This window comes from Vigna angularis, chromosome 8, assembly GCF_016808095.1.
Source record: "Vigna angularis cultivar LongXiaoDou No.4 chromosome 8, ASM1680809v1, whole genome shotgun sequence".
Classification (NCBI taxonomy): Eukaryota; Viridiplantae; Streptophyta; class Magnoliopsida; order Fabales; family Fabaceae; genus Vigna; species Vigna angularis.
Window position 1 is genome coordinate 22165389 of NC_068977.1, and position 18465 is coordinate 22183853.

The window sequence follows — 18465 nt, forward strand, 5'->3', positions numbered from 1 at the left end:
TTTTATTCATGTCATCCATGTGAGTTTTTTTTATTCATGTCATCCATAATGAATTTCCTACCATTCTAGCTCTGCATTATTGAACTTGATCATTCTTGACTATTGAGGTTGAATTTTAATTATTTGTTATGATTGGTGTTTTTGCTTCTGGTTCAAACATTCCTGTAGACATAGTGAAGGCAACACGTGAATGTAAACAAGGTATAACAACAACCCAACCTTTTAACATTTAAGTACAGCCAATTTCATTACACCAATTCATGATGTAAGAAGGTAATATACCTATGTTGATGTTGGTTTTAGTTCTCTTCAAGTTGCAGTAGTAAAATACATAATCCAGATTGAGGTTTATATCTCTTAATTTTATTGTATAATATCTCTTAATTTACAATCATATGTTTAACACTCTAGCATCACATTCTGCACCAGCCCAGCGCCCTGTTTTTTTTTTCGCCCTTCGGAAATTACCGAAGGCTTTTGGCCCTCGGTAATTACCGAAGGCTTTTGACCCTCGGTAATTACCGAAGGCTTTTGGCCCTCGGTAATTACCGAAGGGCGAAAGCCCTCGGTAAATGTTAGCGACAAGGGATTTACCGAGGGCTCTTTGGCCGTCGATAAGCCTTCGGTAATTACCTTTTACCGACAGTTTTGGGCTATTTCCGAGGGCTTCTGGCCTTCGATAATGCCCTTCTTTTTTGTAGTGCATGCAAGCTTTAAGATCGGAAACAAGAATACTAGTAATAGATAGAAAAGGCATTTATAAATACGAAACAATCATTCATTACACAAGAGTTCATAGGCTACATCTAACCCTAACAAGATGAATCTGGTTCTCCATTTCCATGGAGAACCCTAAAGCTTACAAACATGGAAGATGGAAGAAGAAGGAGACCCAAAGAAAGATGAGGAGATGTTCCCACAAGCTCCTCGCGCCCTCCATGAGCTCCAGACGTGAAATCGCGCCTCCAAAGAACCAAAGACCCTTTTTTCTTTCTGCCTCGTGAGTATATATACTGCCCAAATTCTCGCTTAAGCTAAATTATTCTCGCTTAAGCGAGAATAAACTTCTTGAAGAAGATAGTCATTCTCGCTTAAGCTAAATTATTCTCGCTTAAGCGAAAATGACTTTTAAATCAATGACTTCTTCGATCACCGAGGCTCTTCAATGTAATGGAGGATCTTCCTAACATCAAAATAGATCAAAAAATAAGGGATTAAAGTATTATTTACGTAATGTAGCTCAAAATATAGATAAATACTAAAACTAAATAAAAGAGAGGATTTAAGCAAGTAATAAGCTAAAGAAGAGTTGATTTTGCTACTAAAATGATGTTTAGATAATGGTAAGAATTAGCATTATCTGGTAGGTTGTGGAGTTGATGTCTTTGCTTGTGGATTGAAGGTATGAACACTGTAATGTTAATGATCATTTACATTAAGGGTTTGTTAGAACACTTACCGGATAAGAAAATAATAAGGGAAAATAAAATAACTTCTTTATAAGATAAAATTAGTTTATACATTAACTAATTTGCAAAAAAAAATGGTCCTATGTTAGCCTTTTTGAAGTCTAGCTTTTAATTCCTGGATAAGTTAATTTTAGTTTATAGGATTTCTTTTTCAATTTTCTTTTCTTGGAGATGTTTATGGAAGAATTTCTCCGAGTAAGCTTTAAAATTATGACCATGAGTGCATGCTCACGTGTTTTTAGTAATTGAAGCTTCAATGCAATATAAATGTTTGTTTATAAACATTAGTATGGTGAGAAATTTTACAAAGTGAACAAATTATTTAGACATGTTAATTTATTGCACCTTATTTATTCATGGATTTTACAGAGTTATTGAGAAGAACAGGTACTTGAAGTTTTGCTTTAGTATAAGAGCTCATTGCCATTGGTGAAAAACAGGTTGAACTTTTTCTGTTGTGTTTTCCTATCATAACATTTTAAATTCAGGCATAGCCGTATTGATTGCTTTGCATGAATTGTTCCTTGAAATTGTGAATGATTGTGATAGGACAGTCATGCCGTGGCTTTGGATTGCGATACAATCATGGACACTTTTTACCTTGATGTCATGTCATACTCTTCAGTAAAATATATAGTCCTAGTTTTGGTTTCAATGTTGTCCTTCATTGTGTTAATGCATAACCTTAGGTAAAGCTTTAGAATAAGGAATTGGTTACTCAATTGGTGTAAAACATAGCTTAGAAATTTAGCTTTAAAAGAATTCTGAGGTTAAAAGATTACTTTCATTTATTTCATTCTTAATTGATGCAAGGAGAATGAATTACTTTCATTCTTGTAGAAACCATTCTGTATTGAAAACAATTGTGTCAACAACAAACATGAGTAAATCCACTACGCTAAAAGGCTAAGAGTGATACCTGCAAGTAGGCCTCTAAAGAGATCATCAACACTAGATAGGTACACTGCAATAAGGAGAATCTGAAATCTCTATCAGGTGAAGGAAATTATCACGGATGGGAAAGGAAAAGCCTCAACAATATGTAGTGTGAATAGGGAAATAACAGAGGTGTTCACATAGCAACAGTGGTTCGATATCTAGCAGGATGTTCCTAAGCATCATTCTGTCAAAGTGTATTATTAGGACATATGCTCTTAGGTTGAGATGGAAAAAAATGAAATTAAGAGATGAAAATGTAGTAGTTCAAATAATATAGTTGCTGAAAAGAAAAATTCTAACCCACTATGAATGGTTCACAAGACCATTTCAGAGGATGAAGAAGATAAATTCAGGATTAATGCACTAACTAGAAAACAAAAATAGATCTTTTTAGGTCCAACAAATGAAAGAAAAATAACTTCTGTGAAATAAAAGAAGAAGCACACAAGACAGAAAAACATTAGTTAGCCTTTGGAACTGTAGTCACAAGACAAAGGTACAAAATGGTGAAATTTTTTTTTAAAACTTATCCAATGATACAATTTTAAACATAAAAAAATTGTAACAACTTGATTTGAGTTCATTCAAAAAAGGGGTCTTAAACTGATATAATTTAAATTTAAATTTTAAAAAATTATAATGCATTATTAAACTAGTACGACTCTAGTTTATATCATAAAATAATACCACACTAAGAAGATTTCAATTAAAATTTAAAAAAATTACAGCATACTAAATGATGTAACTGTATACTAGAAATGAGAACTAGTGAAATAAAGATAATTTTGGGAGATTACAGTAATGATAACTAATCATTAAACTAACTTATTACGTGTCAAAGTGTGAAGTGTTGTGAGTCTGAGTAAAAAAAACTTTCTATTATTAACTTTAAGCATTACTAAAGGGTCAAGAATAAGAAATACAAAAGATATAAATTATCCCATCGGAGACTATTTCAATTTAATCGGTCTAAACTGTATAACTTAAACTTAATGTATTTAACTATATTACATACATAAATATTACACTCTCTCTAGTCCTTAATATAACTTATATTTATGAAGAAATTGATGGTTTTTTTATTAGGCATTTTTTAATATCTATGAAATATTAACTTTTTCTTCTTTATTTACCATTTTAATAATTTTTTTAAAATGTTTACATTAAAATTAACAAATTTTAATAATAAAATTAAATAAAACTCTTAAAAAATTATTTTTAAATCTAACCCAATTTTATAAAATCATCCAATTTGGATACACTAAAATATCATACCAAAACATATATATTAGGGAAGATTTACGCATATATATTAAGTAAATTGACTAGAATGAATAGTGTTTGGGCATGTTTATACAAACTCTTACAATGGTTTATTTTACTTGCAAAAAGGACTCGAGTTACACATTAGCCAATAATGAGAGCTAGAAAAACAGTGATGGGGAAATGTTTTGTGTACATTCAAAACTCTGCAACTAGAGAGAGAAATGACAGATGCTATGGATAACATGATGTCACAAAAAGAGAAAATTAAAACTGATATAAAAGAATAGTCATACATCAGAAGATTAAAAATATCTTGATAATAAATTAAAATCTCAATTTGTCAATTGCAAATAAAGACCTAAATCAATAGTTAAACATTCCCATCAATTGGTTATCTTAATTTAAGACAGATTGTCACAAATGTACTTTGTTTTACAAAGGATTAAGACAGATTGTCACAAATGTGACTCTCCTTTTAGATGTAGTTGATTTTTTTTTTCATAAATTTCTAATGAAATTTTACTATTTTATTAGATTACCTGTTCGTTATTATGATGTGGTGATAAACACTAGTGCACTAAGGATATTGCAGCGATTGTTTTGGCTTATTCGTACCGATTTTACAACCAAGGTATATAAAGGCGAAGTAAAAAGCCTACCATTTGTGGTCTCGGTTCTGAACCGAGGTATAAAGATATATGCTTTTGTTTTGGTTAAAATGAAACCGAGGCGGTATAACGTATTATTTTTCTTTTGCCAGACTTTTGGTCTCGGGTTCTGGTGAACCGAAGCAGTAGAAAGGTTCCTTTTTTTTTCTCAATCTTTATGCTAGAATCGATAATATACATTTTTAAGGTCATGAACACATCACCTTCCATGAACATAGATCACCTTCGATGAAGGTGTTCAACATCTGCTTATTGTAATAAACTTTAAAGAGAGGAAATCTGAACTCAATCTTCAATCCCACAACCAGCAAAAGAGGGAAAATATCATAGAAATAATAAAGCTCACACCAAGCTAGAATCATATTTGTTCCTTTCATAACATATCATAATCATATAACATAAAAAGAAAAAAAAACACAGTTTTTCCTCCAAGCAAGTTCATCCCTTCAACCTACATTACACGGAACCTACACTACAGAGAGGAAAACTTTCTCCTTCAATTCCTCTTAACAAAACCTGCCAGAACGCCAAAAATAAAAAAAAGCCATATCCAGAAATGTGCTCTGCTCCTTCTTCACCTGCGTCAAATAGAGCCAATAGCCAAATGAGACTCAATACACATCAAATTTCGTTAAGCCAACAACCAACAACCATTTTTCTTTGCAAGAAAAACCCAACCACCTATTCGGCGACCACAAACCAAAACAGATAATGAAATTAAGCAAAGGACTTGAATCCCCAACCACAACCACCCCTCTATGTTCATCTCCAACCACCAACAAAGGAGTTGAATCCTTAAGCAAAAAACATGGGAGATTACCTACACGGCGTGACTTCCTCCAACGTGAGCAACGGCGGCTCCGACGATTGGCCTCGGCGAAGACGTGGCGCAAAGGAGCAACGACGTTTCTCTCTCGGGGAGTTGGCTTTTGGGGTAGAGCTGAGTGAGGCTATGGCTTCGGAGACGTTGGGGATGGAGGATGGATCTGAGATACTTCTCCGCCAACAACCACCGCTTGCTCCACCCATCTATAGATCTGAGATTTTCCACGCACTGGCAGGCGAGGTGGAAGCCGCGCTCGCAGGCATAGCATACGACGAGGTGGTGGTGGCTCCCGGCGGCGACGGGGCAAGCAGCGCAAAGAGCGAGGGGCAGGCAGTGCAAGCAGCAACTGAAGCGTAGAGAAAAATGGGAGAGATGCTAGGTTTTACTGGCTTTAGGCATTTGGGGAAAAGCTTTCGCAGGGTCGAAGCCCAAGAAGGCTTATAGGCCTCGGTCAAAACAAGGTCGAATTACCTTTTGACACAGGGTCTAAGAGGGACCGGATGCCGTAAAAAAGAGTGTTCAGTGGGTGTTCAGGTGTGGCAGAGGGTTTATGCCTCGGTTATGCATGTAACCGAGGTAGTATCAATTTTTTAAAAAGTTGTCAGTCTGAAAGCCTGGCTGGTAGGTGGGTTTTAGGCACCGGTTCTTCCTGCAACCGAGGTCGTAGCATTTTTCTACTTCAGTCTTGCATGCAACCGAGGTCTATAAGGTTCTCTTAATTTCACTTTTGCCACCGTGGTTTGATAGACAGCGGTTTGGTGTGAAATGATGTATATTGTGTGAGTTAAAAAGCAATTATTGTACTAGTGAAAGGAAATTGATAAAAGTTAATTAGCTTGAACTCTTGTGTGATGGAAAGAGAAAATAACAAGAGAATAGTAATACCACCAGCCACCATACCACCTAGAAAGTTTCAAAGAAAAAATCATTTGGGATAACTCATCCCAATAAAAAAATCTCATTTCTCTTGCTCTTGTTGTAAAAGTCATATTTATACTTTTGACTGTTGTAAAGGTGGTTGCTTTCACAGATAACAATGGATCGGAGTTGGATAAATTTGATACGTACGACAAATGAATATGAGAGTGGAGTAGAACAATTTCTTGAATTTGCAAAGATGAATGTTCCAGACAATAACGAAAGATTCTATTGTCCGTGTGTTAATTGTTTGAATGAGCGAAAACTACCAACTGAAGTTATTCGAGAGCATGTTCTATGTGATGGATTCCTAAAGAGCTACACAAAGTGGACATGGCATGGTGAATTAATAGACATGCCAAGTGTAAGTGACTCTCAAGTAGAAGTTATTTACGTAAATGTTATTTAACACTATTATTGTTTGCAACAGTAAGTATATAATTTTTATTAATAAAATTTTATTTACGTAAATGTTATTTAACACTATTATTATTTGAATCTACAGGGGTCACTGGCAATTGTTACTAATTCTTCCTCAACAATTTCTTGTAGTTCTCTTATGTTCATTGCACAAAACACCTCACACTTTGACAATTAAAAATACACTAATATTATAAGTTTTTAATAATTTATTTGTAGTGTAGACATATCTGACTTTACTAAGTTCCTTAAGACTCATTTCAGTGTACATTTAACTTTATAGAGTGGTTGAGGCATATTCAAGGTTGCAGGGAACACATATCATCTCTAGAAAGAAGTTGCAGTTCATTGCACCAACTATAAGTAGTTAATCTTTCAAACTATAAATACAATTATAAATTTTATGATACTTTATAAATTTAACTTGTAGTGCTCACGTCAACCGGGAAGCTTTGAGTGCGGATATTATGTCATGAGACACATGCAGAAAATTATATCCGCAAATGTCGTTGACTCATGGAAATTGGTAACGTGAACATTTTATAACTAAGATTTTAAGCAATTAATATTATAACTTTACTCAAACTATTCATTGTGTAAATATTTGATGACACGTCTCGAATGGAACAACATGTCATAAAGGATGTTCGGAAGCAATGGGCTGCATTTCTTTTAACCATTTGTAAATGATTGAATGTTTCAATATTACATTTTGAGTTTAGGAACTATTATATGTGTAATATGTTAAGTAACTATGTTAGGTAAATATTACATTTTGATGTGTTAATGAAAACAATATTGATTATTTTACTTGTTATTGATTATTTAAACTGTATTCTGGGATTGAATCTTATGCAGGTCTGAATATGGATAGTAGTTCATACAAATAAAATATTTTAAAAAAAACGTCACTTTTTACACTAGTCAAAGCCACATCAGGTATAAAAAGACTTGTTGTTTTACACCTATTATAGCACTAGTAGGTATAAAAAGAAATTTTTTTTCTCGGTGTAAATATAAAACTTTTATACCTATTATGAATAACACAGGTATGGAAAGTAAAACATTCTACACCGATTCAAGAATAGGTATAAAAGATCCTAAACTTTCTATACCCCTTGTTTCTATATACCTACCCAAAAATAAGTATAAAAAGCCTTTTTTAATAGGTATAAAAAATCATTTTTGTACTAGTAAATGAACAAAGACTATAATTTTTCATGGTGAAGAACTCATAATAACTACCACTAGTCCTTATGAGCAAGCTACTTTTGGTTCTAAGGTTGAATGGTGTCCCTATTCATGATGTGCCACAAATTTGTATCTTCATGTGAACCATATAATTCTTTCAATATGCAAAAAGAACAACACCTACAAACACTTAATCTAGGGAACTCTTACTTCAAGAACTGTATCTACAAATTTTGACGATAAGGATTTTCTACCATTAAGGTCACGTAAACTCCCTATCCCATACTAACTTCGTGCAGCTTGACAAAAACCGTAAGGTTTGGAGGCTTATTACTATACCACTAACTTACTTTAACCACCTGAACACATAAAACAGGTCTTAGGCACCCATACATTATACCAACACTAGGAAAAATTCTACAACAGCGTGACAAATGGCTGGACTAGTAGGATTCACAATTTAGTCATTTCTCTAGCTTAATTTTCAAAAAATTGAACCAGGAGAATTACAAATAAACATTTGCACTCACAATACCAACAACAGGGAAACCAAAACAGCAACTGAGACGCGTGAATATATTTCTTTTGACCATAATCACTACAAAAATAATTAATTATAACAGAGGTTTATTTCAGACGGTTTTAATAACCTCAGGTAATTTTGGCGATTTTTTTCAAAACCGCATATATTTTTGGCAGTTTTATAATAAAACGTAGTAAACGTTTTATTTTTCTTACAATCTCTTGTGGACTCCAAGCTTCAGATTTCAGAAACCTATAAGGTGCGCGATTTGGAGATAGCGCAGGTGTTCATGCTATTCTTTTACGTGATTGTGATTTCGCTACTCGATTGTATGCTGTTTGATTGGGGATTTCAAGTGACGTTTAGTGAGAAATTGAGTGATCTGTTCAGGTCCTTGGCAACTTTTCTGGCCTCCTATGCCCTCCTACATTAGTTATTGATGTAGCCAATCAGGCAACTAGAAAAGCTACAAGCTTCATTTATAATTCTATGAATGGAAAGGGTGAATCTAGCACTAGAATTCGTGGTAATGCCAATACAAAAGCAGGTTAACTTTTTGGAACTAGATCTTTTATTTCCTTGATTCCATCTTGCAATATATGTATTCAACATTCTTCATGTGTATTTTTCTGTTGATATCTATGATACTTGTGAATTATCTTTTAGGTGGGAACTTGAGACATCTCATAGTGGAGGCTTGCATAACTAGGAATTTAATGGATACGTCAGTATATTTCTGTCCTGGTTATGTCTCTATATCTGTTTTGTCTTTGTCAGATTCATCACCTCTAGAAAAATCTCCATGGTCAATGTTTATGGAAGGAACACCATTAAACAATACTTTGTTCTCTAACGATAACCCCTGCCTCAAGGTTTATTTCTTGTGTCAAATTTGATCTAATTTTGGTGTTATCTTAACTGCTAACGATTGATCTTCATAATCTTATTTTGTCCGAGCCTGGTAGAGATAGAGAAGTTATACTATATTGCATTAAATGGATCAGATGTGGAAAGGCCAACAGCTACAAAGATTCTATGTGGTGCATCCCTTGGTCATGGATGGTATATTCAGGTGAAGAATCCTATTCCTAATAGTGATATTATAAATTGGTAGTCCTCCTGCAACAATAAAAGGTGCAAGTGCAAGTGTTAAATGTGTAAAAAAATTGAAGAATAACATATAATATAGTAACTACTAATAATTTTGTTTTTAATAAACTAGATAATACACTAGTTTTGTTCCTTCAATTTTTTAATGTAATGTATTTGTTGTGTCGGGATATTATAGTTTACTGGTTTTCTTTATTGAAATTAAAATTTTTAAATATTATATTATTTATTAATATTTTAATATGCTTTTATTAAGTATACTCAAAGGAGTTTATGGAGCATGCATAAGTTTATGTATACTTTCAATTTTGACACCCATATCTTATTGCATGCTTGGTTTATTGAAATTTTGTAGACCCCATCCTGATATGACATTGACTAGCTGGGACCATTAATTGAAAATTTAAATTTATTCATTAGTTTAACTCATTAATGCCCTTTTCAGATATTAGTTTTATCCTTTGGTTGTACTAGCCTATGGTTAATGTATGGTATTGCATTCTTAAATGTTGTATCCCTCATTATTTATTGTTTCTGATATCAAGCATTGTCTCCTTGGCAATAATATGGTTTGGTTGTGCTATAATATTGAAACAAGTTGTGCATCCATGTAGATTGCAATTCTTTTTTGTTCCAAAGCTTATAGTTAACGTTTGCATTAACTTTTGTTTTGTCTAAACTTTTTCTTCATCCACTACAAAAAAGAAGGGCATTACCGAAGGCCAGAAGCCCTCGGAAACAGCCCAAAACCGTCGGTAAAAGGTAATTACCGAAGGCTTATCGACGGCCAAAGAGCCCTCGATAAATCGCTTGTCGCTAACATTTACCGAGGGCTTTTGACCTTCGGTAATTACCGAGGGCCAAAAGCCTTCGGTAATTACCGAGGGCCAAAAGCCTTCGGTAATTACCGAGGGCCAAAAGCCTTCGGTAATTACCGAAAAGCTGAAAAAAAAAGTATAATGGAGGGTACTCAGTCAAGGGTCTGGTAATCGTTTACACCAACCCTGTAAACGATTACCCGAGAGAAAATTGGAATTTGTACAGAAAGTCCAACACAGGTACTCAGTCAGGTGAACAGGGGTCACCATTGAAAAAAAAGTGACTTTTAGGCACTTTTGCACTTGTCTTAGGTTGTTCCTTGTGTTTCAGTGGTGGGAGAGGGAGGTTAGTGATGTGATTATGTCCCAATGATGGAGGAAAGTGATGTTTTGGCACCCCATGATGGAGGAAAGAAACAATGTTTATGAGATGAGCAACTTGAGTGAGATAACATGCTGTCAACTTTGACCTTTGCTGGCTATTTTACTGATAACTTTTCCCACCGACCTCCAAATGATGTGATTCTTTTTTTATTAGAAACTAGACTCAAAAATCTTTCCAATGACTACTAATTTGTAATTTTTGGACATTTGAGTTGGTACAGTTTATTGTTTCAAGTTAGCGTTTCATATATTTTTGCCAACTCTGACCTTTGCTTGTTCTTTTGCTCATAACTTTCTCCACCGAACTCCAAATGAGTTGATTCTTGTTTTGTTGGAATCTATACTCAAAGACCTTTCAAATTATGCCTTAGAAATCAAATTTACACCTTCTTTGACACTGTAATCGATTACAAGGACACTGTAAACGATTACCCGAGAGAAAATTGGATTTTGTACAGAAAGTCCAACACAGGTACTCAGTCAGGTGAACAGGGGTCACCATTGTTAAAAGAAGTGAGTTTTAAGCACTTTTGATCTTGTCTTAGGCTGGTCCTGGTGTTTTAGTGGAGGAAAGTGATGTTTTGGCACCCCATGATGGAGGAAAGAAACAATGTTTATGAGATGAGCAACTTGGGTGAGATAACATGTTGTCAACTTTGACCTTTGCTGGCTAGGTAATTCTTTGCTTTTGACAAGTTTCCTAGCTTCATTCCACTAGTTTAGACATGTTAGGATGTTCACATACCTTAGAATGAGTCTACATTAGGTGAAATGACAATTTGTCACCTTATAAGTACACTTTTTAGGTACTAAATACTCAAACTTTGAGTTTTAGGTTATTGTTTTGCTTTTTATGGATTTTTTACAATGTTTTAGTCATATCCTTACATTTGGAAACATAAACCTGCACATAAAATTGGGGTTTTCTGGTTTTTTTGGGTTTTTCTGGTTTTGGACTTTTCAAAACTGGATTGCAGGGGTGTATTTGGTTGAGTTTATGATTTGTTTTCACTTGTACCAAGATTTAGAGACACAGAATCTGGTCAGAAACAATTTGCACAATATGAACCAAGAATTATATTTTACTGCAGAATTTCAAACTAGATTGTGATAAAGTCAACCACTAATTATACTATTCTGTGATGAATTTGAGTTGGAATTACTTTAGACACAGTTGAAATCACTAGGCAAAAATGGACAAAGCTTGAAAACCATGAAATCTGGATGAAAACCACATGATATCAAATTAATCCAGAAATGTTGTTTTATGCAGATTTTGCTACTGAAATCAATATTATCAAAAGGAAGTATAGGAATAGCATAAGGCATAATAGACTGACTGGGTCTGGGTTCTGGAAAGCAACCAGCATAGACAAACCACTGTACTCACTAGGTGGAGAAGGCAATGATTGCATTCGACTCAAAAAAACAGTACTCTATTACCGTGGCAGTGCAGGCAAAGGCATAAAAAACTATTGGATGATGCATGACTTGACTTGCTGCTAGGGGTTCTAGTCTGGACCGCTACCTACTGCTATGGATGACTTGAGAGGCAATTTTTCACAGCTATGGTTAGACACCTAATTTGATGATTGGAGCAACTTTGTATGCATTATTTGAAGGTGTTTAAACTGTCAAACAACAAGGATATATGCAGCAGCAGAAATTGAGTAGTTCACTTCCAATTTCAACAAAATGTGATGCTTGGAATGATGATTTTGCATATGGACTGAAAATTGACCAATTGAACAGTAAGAACAAGTTTGAAATGGTCAATTGTATGTGCACAAACATTCAAACACCACAGAAGCACACAGAGTCTCAATATCACTCTTAAAAGTTGCCAAATTATGTTGAAAATTAATGAAAACTGCAGCAGTTTGGAAAATACTGGAAGCAAAGCTGGATTGATCAAACAAGTGATTATGAATGTCCTAAATCTAGATCTATCTGCAGAAATAGTTAAGACAAATGGATTTGAGTGGATGCACATGAAGTCAAAATAGCTTTGGCCTAAAGACAATTCTGCACTATATTTCAAGTGCTGAAAATTCCATTTTGCCTAATCTGAATGCATTAAACAACAGACAAGACACTGATTTTATTGAGCTTGGCTTGGCTTAAGGGTGAAAGGGAATGGAAAACAGGCTAGTCTTAGAGCACCTAGTGAGGACTAATGTGTTTATTTCAAACTTCCTAGTACTAATGTGTTTATTTCAATTCCACCAAGTTGTGAGCACAAGTGTTATTCTTGCACTCCATCTGAAGCTATTCAAGTTCCCAGCATCAACAACAAAAAAAGTCATTTGAGTTTGCAGTACTCAAATTATGAGCCAGAGAGTTGGAAATCATGGTTTCAATTTTGGTGATTCCTAAATTGTACATCACAGGATTGGAAAAGCTAGCAATAAAGTTTCCCTTAAACATACATTTTCCAATAACCAAATCAAAGGGATCTGATGGAGGGTTCCAAAGCAAAGCTACTGGAAATCTACCATAGTATTTAACTTGTCTATAACTATATCATCAACTTCAACTCAACACAATCAAACACACATTGGATTACAGAGACGGTATGAAAACACAGAATAACCAACTAATAAAACCAGAAAGATGATAAAATTATCATTTAACAACGTTGCAACAATCACAATTTACAACTTACCTCCACGGCAGCCCCCTCCAATAGCCTCCCTAGAGATAATGGAACACCTCCTCACGTAGCAGCAGGCGCGGAGTCACGTAGCAGCAGGCACGGAGTCACGCAACGGTAATGGATGCCCTCGTCACACACCGACAGCCGCTTGGTCTCGCGATAATGGCGATAGCCCCGTCGTCAGGCAACCACCTCCAATACTCTCGCCACAATAGCTCACCTGAACCACCAGATTGCTCACGAGCCCGCAATGCGACTACCATGGAGGACCGCGACTGAAGAGCAACGATAATGGAGGATTGGAGAATAAGGGTTTGAAAAGAAACCGTACACTGAAGATTGGGGAACGGCGGTATGCAATGGTGGATTAGGGAACAACGCCGGTCACGATTGGGGTTAGGGTAGGGGTAGTACAGAGTGAGATTAGCAATGAGAGCTCTGCTGTTTTGGGGAAGAAGTGTTTTCGCGAAATGCAATTACAGGAGGGAAAACCCAAATGTTATTTCATATACCTGAACCACTTACCGAGGGGCATAGGCCTTCGGTAATTAACCACTTACCGAAGGCCTTTAAGCCTTCGGTAATGTACCGTCGGTAATAACAACTTTTCTTGTAGTGATCTTATCATTATTACTCTTTTTTTGGATATTGGTTGTTGTAATTTAAGGTAATGAAATTTTAATTTGAGAAAGGCTATAAAAGAGGGAATATAAAGCTTTTATATCGCTCGAAGAAATCTTAGGAAGAACAATGATGATATCTATAACATTTTTTGCAACTATGTTAAATGATATTTGCACACATACTATTTCAAATTTTAATTTTTTCGACTGTTGTTCATATTGCAGCTCACTACACCTCATTTTCTGCTTCATAGCAGGAACTAAGATAATTTGAGAGAAGATGTGCAAGAGTCTGAGCGGAAAAATAAAATATATACTGAAAAGATAGGGTGTGATTACATGTAGCTTACATACTTGTAGGAAATCAATTGAACTATAACAAATTGACTATGCTCATAAAGAGATAGATAATCCTTAGATACAATATATGTGATACTGATAACTGAGAAGAATTGATTTCAATATTATACCAAAACTATGCTATCCCAATTCAATTTACAGTTCTTGTCTAAAATTAAACTTTTAATTAAGATAATAGTAGCAATGGGTGAGTTTGTTTCCCTTTATTCATCAGAACTCTTTCCTTTATCTCAAACCAAATGGTAAGTCTAAGTCCTAGGATCTGAAGAACAACTATGACAGAATTGAACTTCAGGAAATGGTTCAAGTGGCCCTCTTATGTACTCAGTATCTTCCAAGGCATAGGCCTAAAATGTCTGAAGTGGTTCACATGCTCGAAGGTGATGGACTAGCAGAAAGATAGAAAGCTTCACAAAGAGTTGACACAACCAAGTTCAAACCCCAAGAGTCATCTTCATCAGATAGGTACTATGATCTCACTAATGACTCTTTGTTGTTAGTCCAAGCCATGGAGCTCTCAGGACCCAGATGAATCAATTTTCCAGTAGCACTACATTTTCATTTTTGTTTTAAAGGTATTCAAATAAAGCATATGAAATTAAAGAACATATGATAGTTGAATCTTTGTTACAAGAAGATTATAATGTTGTATGATAGAAATTTACCAAAGCTGAAAATGGCTTTGGTGTTTACTTTCAAATATACAGAATCTCATTCGTTGAATGTTAATTTTGTAATATTACTGTTAAAAATGAATAATTTTGTAATATTACTATTAAAAATGAATTGCAGTGAAACATCCTGTGGTTGTATGATTAATGTCTCAAAGTTTACTATGTTATTTATGATGTTCTTTTAGCTGGGTGAGTTGCAATCAATTACGCATCATGGTTTTTAAATTCAAACTACATTAACAATAATAACACGAGACCATAGACTCATAATACTGTTAAAAATGAATAATTTTGTAATATTACTGTTAAAAATGAATAATTTTGTAATATTACTGTTAAAAATGAATTGCAGTGAAACATCCTGTGGTTGTATGATTAATGTCTCAAAGTTTACTATGTTATTTATGATGTTCTTTTAGCTGGGTGAGTTGCAATCAATTACGCATCATGGTTTTTAAATTCAAACTACATTAACAATAATAACACGAGACCATAGACTCATAATTTCTAAATAAGTTTCATATAAGAAAAATTTGATATTTATAAAACTTTTTAAACAATTTCATATTTATAAAACTAGTAGTTACCAGCTGTTTTGGAAACCTCTGGTAGTTACCGGCGGTTTTGGAAATTCTGGTAGTTATTGGTGGTAATGCAAAATCCTTGGTAATTATTGGCGGTTTTGTGAAAACTTCTGGTAATTATCGGCGGTTTTCAAAACTCCTTGCAAACAGTGGTGATTATACACAAAACCATTGAAAATTATTTAACGACAGAGTTTTTCCTGACAGTTTTTCCAATCTCGAAAAAGGTATTTATCAGGATTAAAATTGTCAGTAATGCAAAAAAGAACTCCTGATAAAATTCTAGATTTTTGTAGTGAATCCTACTGAAAAAACTACTGCAACAAGGGTACAAGGTAAGCTTATAAGGGTTTTTACACAATCCTAGTTAGTTATAGGGTTCTAAACTAGGGCAGAGATAGAAAAAGCCATATCCTAGTTATATTGAACCTGGGCTTGCTTACCATACTGTTATTGAATAGCTTTACCTTATTAGATTACTTACCATAACTGGGTAAAGTTTTTTTACCCCACCCCTATGCTCTCAATTTAATAACTTGTAGCAATCTATATGAGCCTTAATCTACACTTCCAGAACTAGTAGATACAAATTGATACCTAAGAAAAATTCATGATTTTAATATACTAAGAATACAAAAACAGACATTAACACTATCTTACAAATCCTATATCCACGATCTTCATTGGAAAATGTTCCTAAATCATGGTTATAGAGAATATAGTCAGAATTTGTCAGGAAATTGTCTCTATAAAGTAAAATAAGTAAACAAAAGGGAAGTAATAATAAAAATCTCCCTAGCTAACCCACAAGTATGTATTCTAGACAATAACTTCAATAGCAGAATTAGACACTAGCACGACAACAATGGGATCAAATATTGTAGTAGAACAAGTATCAAGTTAGGGCTAATTACCAATGTATCATTGCACACAATTAAAACAACAATTACGAACAACAAAAGCACAATTTTGTGAACCTATTCAAACCAACATAAAACTAACCTCCATAGTAGGGATTCTTGACACCCTCCATCAACGACAACCTCCTTACTCCACGGTAGTGCTAATAAATTCAATAATGACCATCCACCAAGAGCCTTCAACGAAAACCCCTCAATCACAGCATGAACCCTTAAGGAAGATCCCTCAACACATCACCTAGCCTCTCGGGATGACATCAACATCCTCCTCACAGCGTCAACGTACCACGCAGCCTCACCTCGCGACCACCAACAAAAGAACGAAATGGATGTTGCCTGGGAAGAACAATGAGTCCAAAGCTTTGCTTGAGAAGAATGCAGAGACCACTTGTAGAGCTTTTTGGAATGAAGAAGGAGGAAATAAGGTTCTGCTTCGAAGAATTGAATTTAGGGGAGACAAATCCCAATTTTTTAGCCTATTTCATCAAACAACTCACCGACGACCTCAAATATGCCGATAATGAAATTTACTAACATATTACTAACGAAAATATTTATCGATAAATGCAATCATAGAGTCCGTCAATAATTTATATTTATCGACGAATTGAAGGTCATCGATAAATATCCACCGATCATATGAGTTTTTACTGTAGTGATTGTTCTCTTACAAATTAATTTGGAGATTTCAAAGCAAGGAATAACAAAGCAAGTATGTGATTCGTGATACTCTTTATGTGTAAAAAATTAGAAGAAAATTTGTTAAGCATTTGAAAAATTTACAAGAAAGTAGCCAATGTGATTCGTGAATACTAATGAATAAAATTGGAGATATGTCATGTTCTTGATGTCCATTAAAGACCTTTTTCAATCTACAATATAGGTGAAATTGATTTAGAAATCAATGATGTCGGAGATAAACAATTTTCCTCTCATGTTTTAACTACTCACATAATGTGTTTTTTTCACAAATCGAACATGCTTTGTGAATTTTCACATTACGACCTAACAAGTTTCATATGCAGAAAAGTTATTTATAGTAAAAAATAACATTCATGTATATGGATTCATTGGTAAACCCATCAAAGACTTCAACCTCATCATCTCATAACAAATTCAAATCATCAATCAATGGACTAGGATAAACATCTATGTCATCTCCTGGTTGTCGTGAATTAGAAATAATCATAGATAACATTATGTACTTTGTCTTCATACAGAAACCTAAAGTCAAGTTATAAATCACTAACAAAACAAGCTATGAACTATGATTGGTACTTAAATTTTCATAAATTTACATTCCAACTAAAGCTAATGCAACCCTCATATTCCTTAATTCATTTTAAAATGTAGGAAATTAGTTATCAATGTTCTTTCATTGCACATAATATATAGGATGACGAAGTAGTCGATTTCTACTCATCAACTTGCCATCTAAGGTTTATAACATCAGCTGGAATTCACAAAGATACAATTAAACCTTATAATTATAGTTAGATACCTAACTACCTTCGAAGAAGGGCTATGCTTTATTACCTCATTAATATTCTCCTAATCACCATCTTTGATCTTATAATGTGACAAATCATACTTGGGACAACTTCTTAACTCTGCAAACTCTTTTCTGTATAAAATACAATCATTAGGGTATGAATGAATCTTTTTTATATTCCATACCTATTGGAGATAGTACCTTTTGATATTGCAATTTTGAATTCTTTATCTGTTTTAGAATTGTTAGTTACTTACTTAATGTACAAGTGGTTGTTGTGAGATTTCTAAAGTGTCTAACTTCTTGTCAAACTCTCGCATTAATCTTTGTGTAAGCTCTCAAGTGACTATTTATTGTCTTAACTGTTGTAGAAACTCTTGATTATGTAACACAAGAAGGAGATTCACATTGTGATAAGGCTCCAAAGAATGGTGGAATCCCCATGTTGCATCCCTTAGTACAAAGACATCTAGGGTGTCATTTAATAGCAACAAAAAGAATATCTCCTGAACCATGAGGAATAAAGTACCTTAGGTTTTATGCTCAACAAAAAATAATTTAAATTCTCCCTTTTGAATTCTATATTATAGGTCTATTCTTCATTTTCATTTTCATAGTTAGTAG

General features: G+C 34.2%; 2 long non-coding RNA genes across 3 annotated transcripts; both read right to left on the reverse strand.

Annotated features, from left to right (window-relative positions):
- Window positions 1-741: 741 nt before the first annotated feature.
- LOC128193520 (uncharacterized) lies at window positions 742-16985 on the reverse strand. 2 transcript variants are annotated; one of them, XR_008244808.1, is made up of 4 exons: window positions 16432-16985; window positions 13198-14721; window positions 2389-2592; window positions 742-1183 (listed from the first exon to the last, which is right to left on the reverse strand). It is a non-coding gene; the product is annotated as an uncharacterized LOC128193520 (long non-coding RNA). The 2 variants fall into 2 exon arrangements; XR_008244807.1 differs by lacking the exon at window positions 13198-14721 and having other exon boundaries at window positions 16432-16952.
- On the reverse strand, window positions 4164-13191 carry LOC128193521 (uncharacterized). The gene is made up of 2 exons (XR_008244809.1): window positions 5163-13191; window positions 4164-4920 (listed from the first exon to the last, which is right to left on the reverse strand). It is a non-coding gene; the product is annotated as an uncharacterized LOC128193521 (long non-coding RNA).
- Window positions 16986-18465: the final 1480 nt, after the last annotated feature.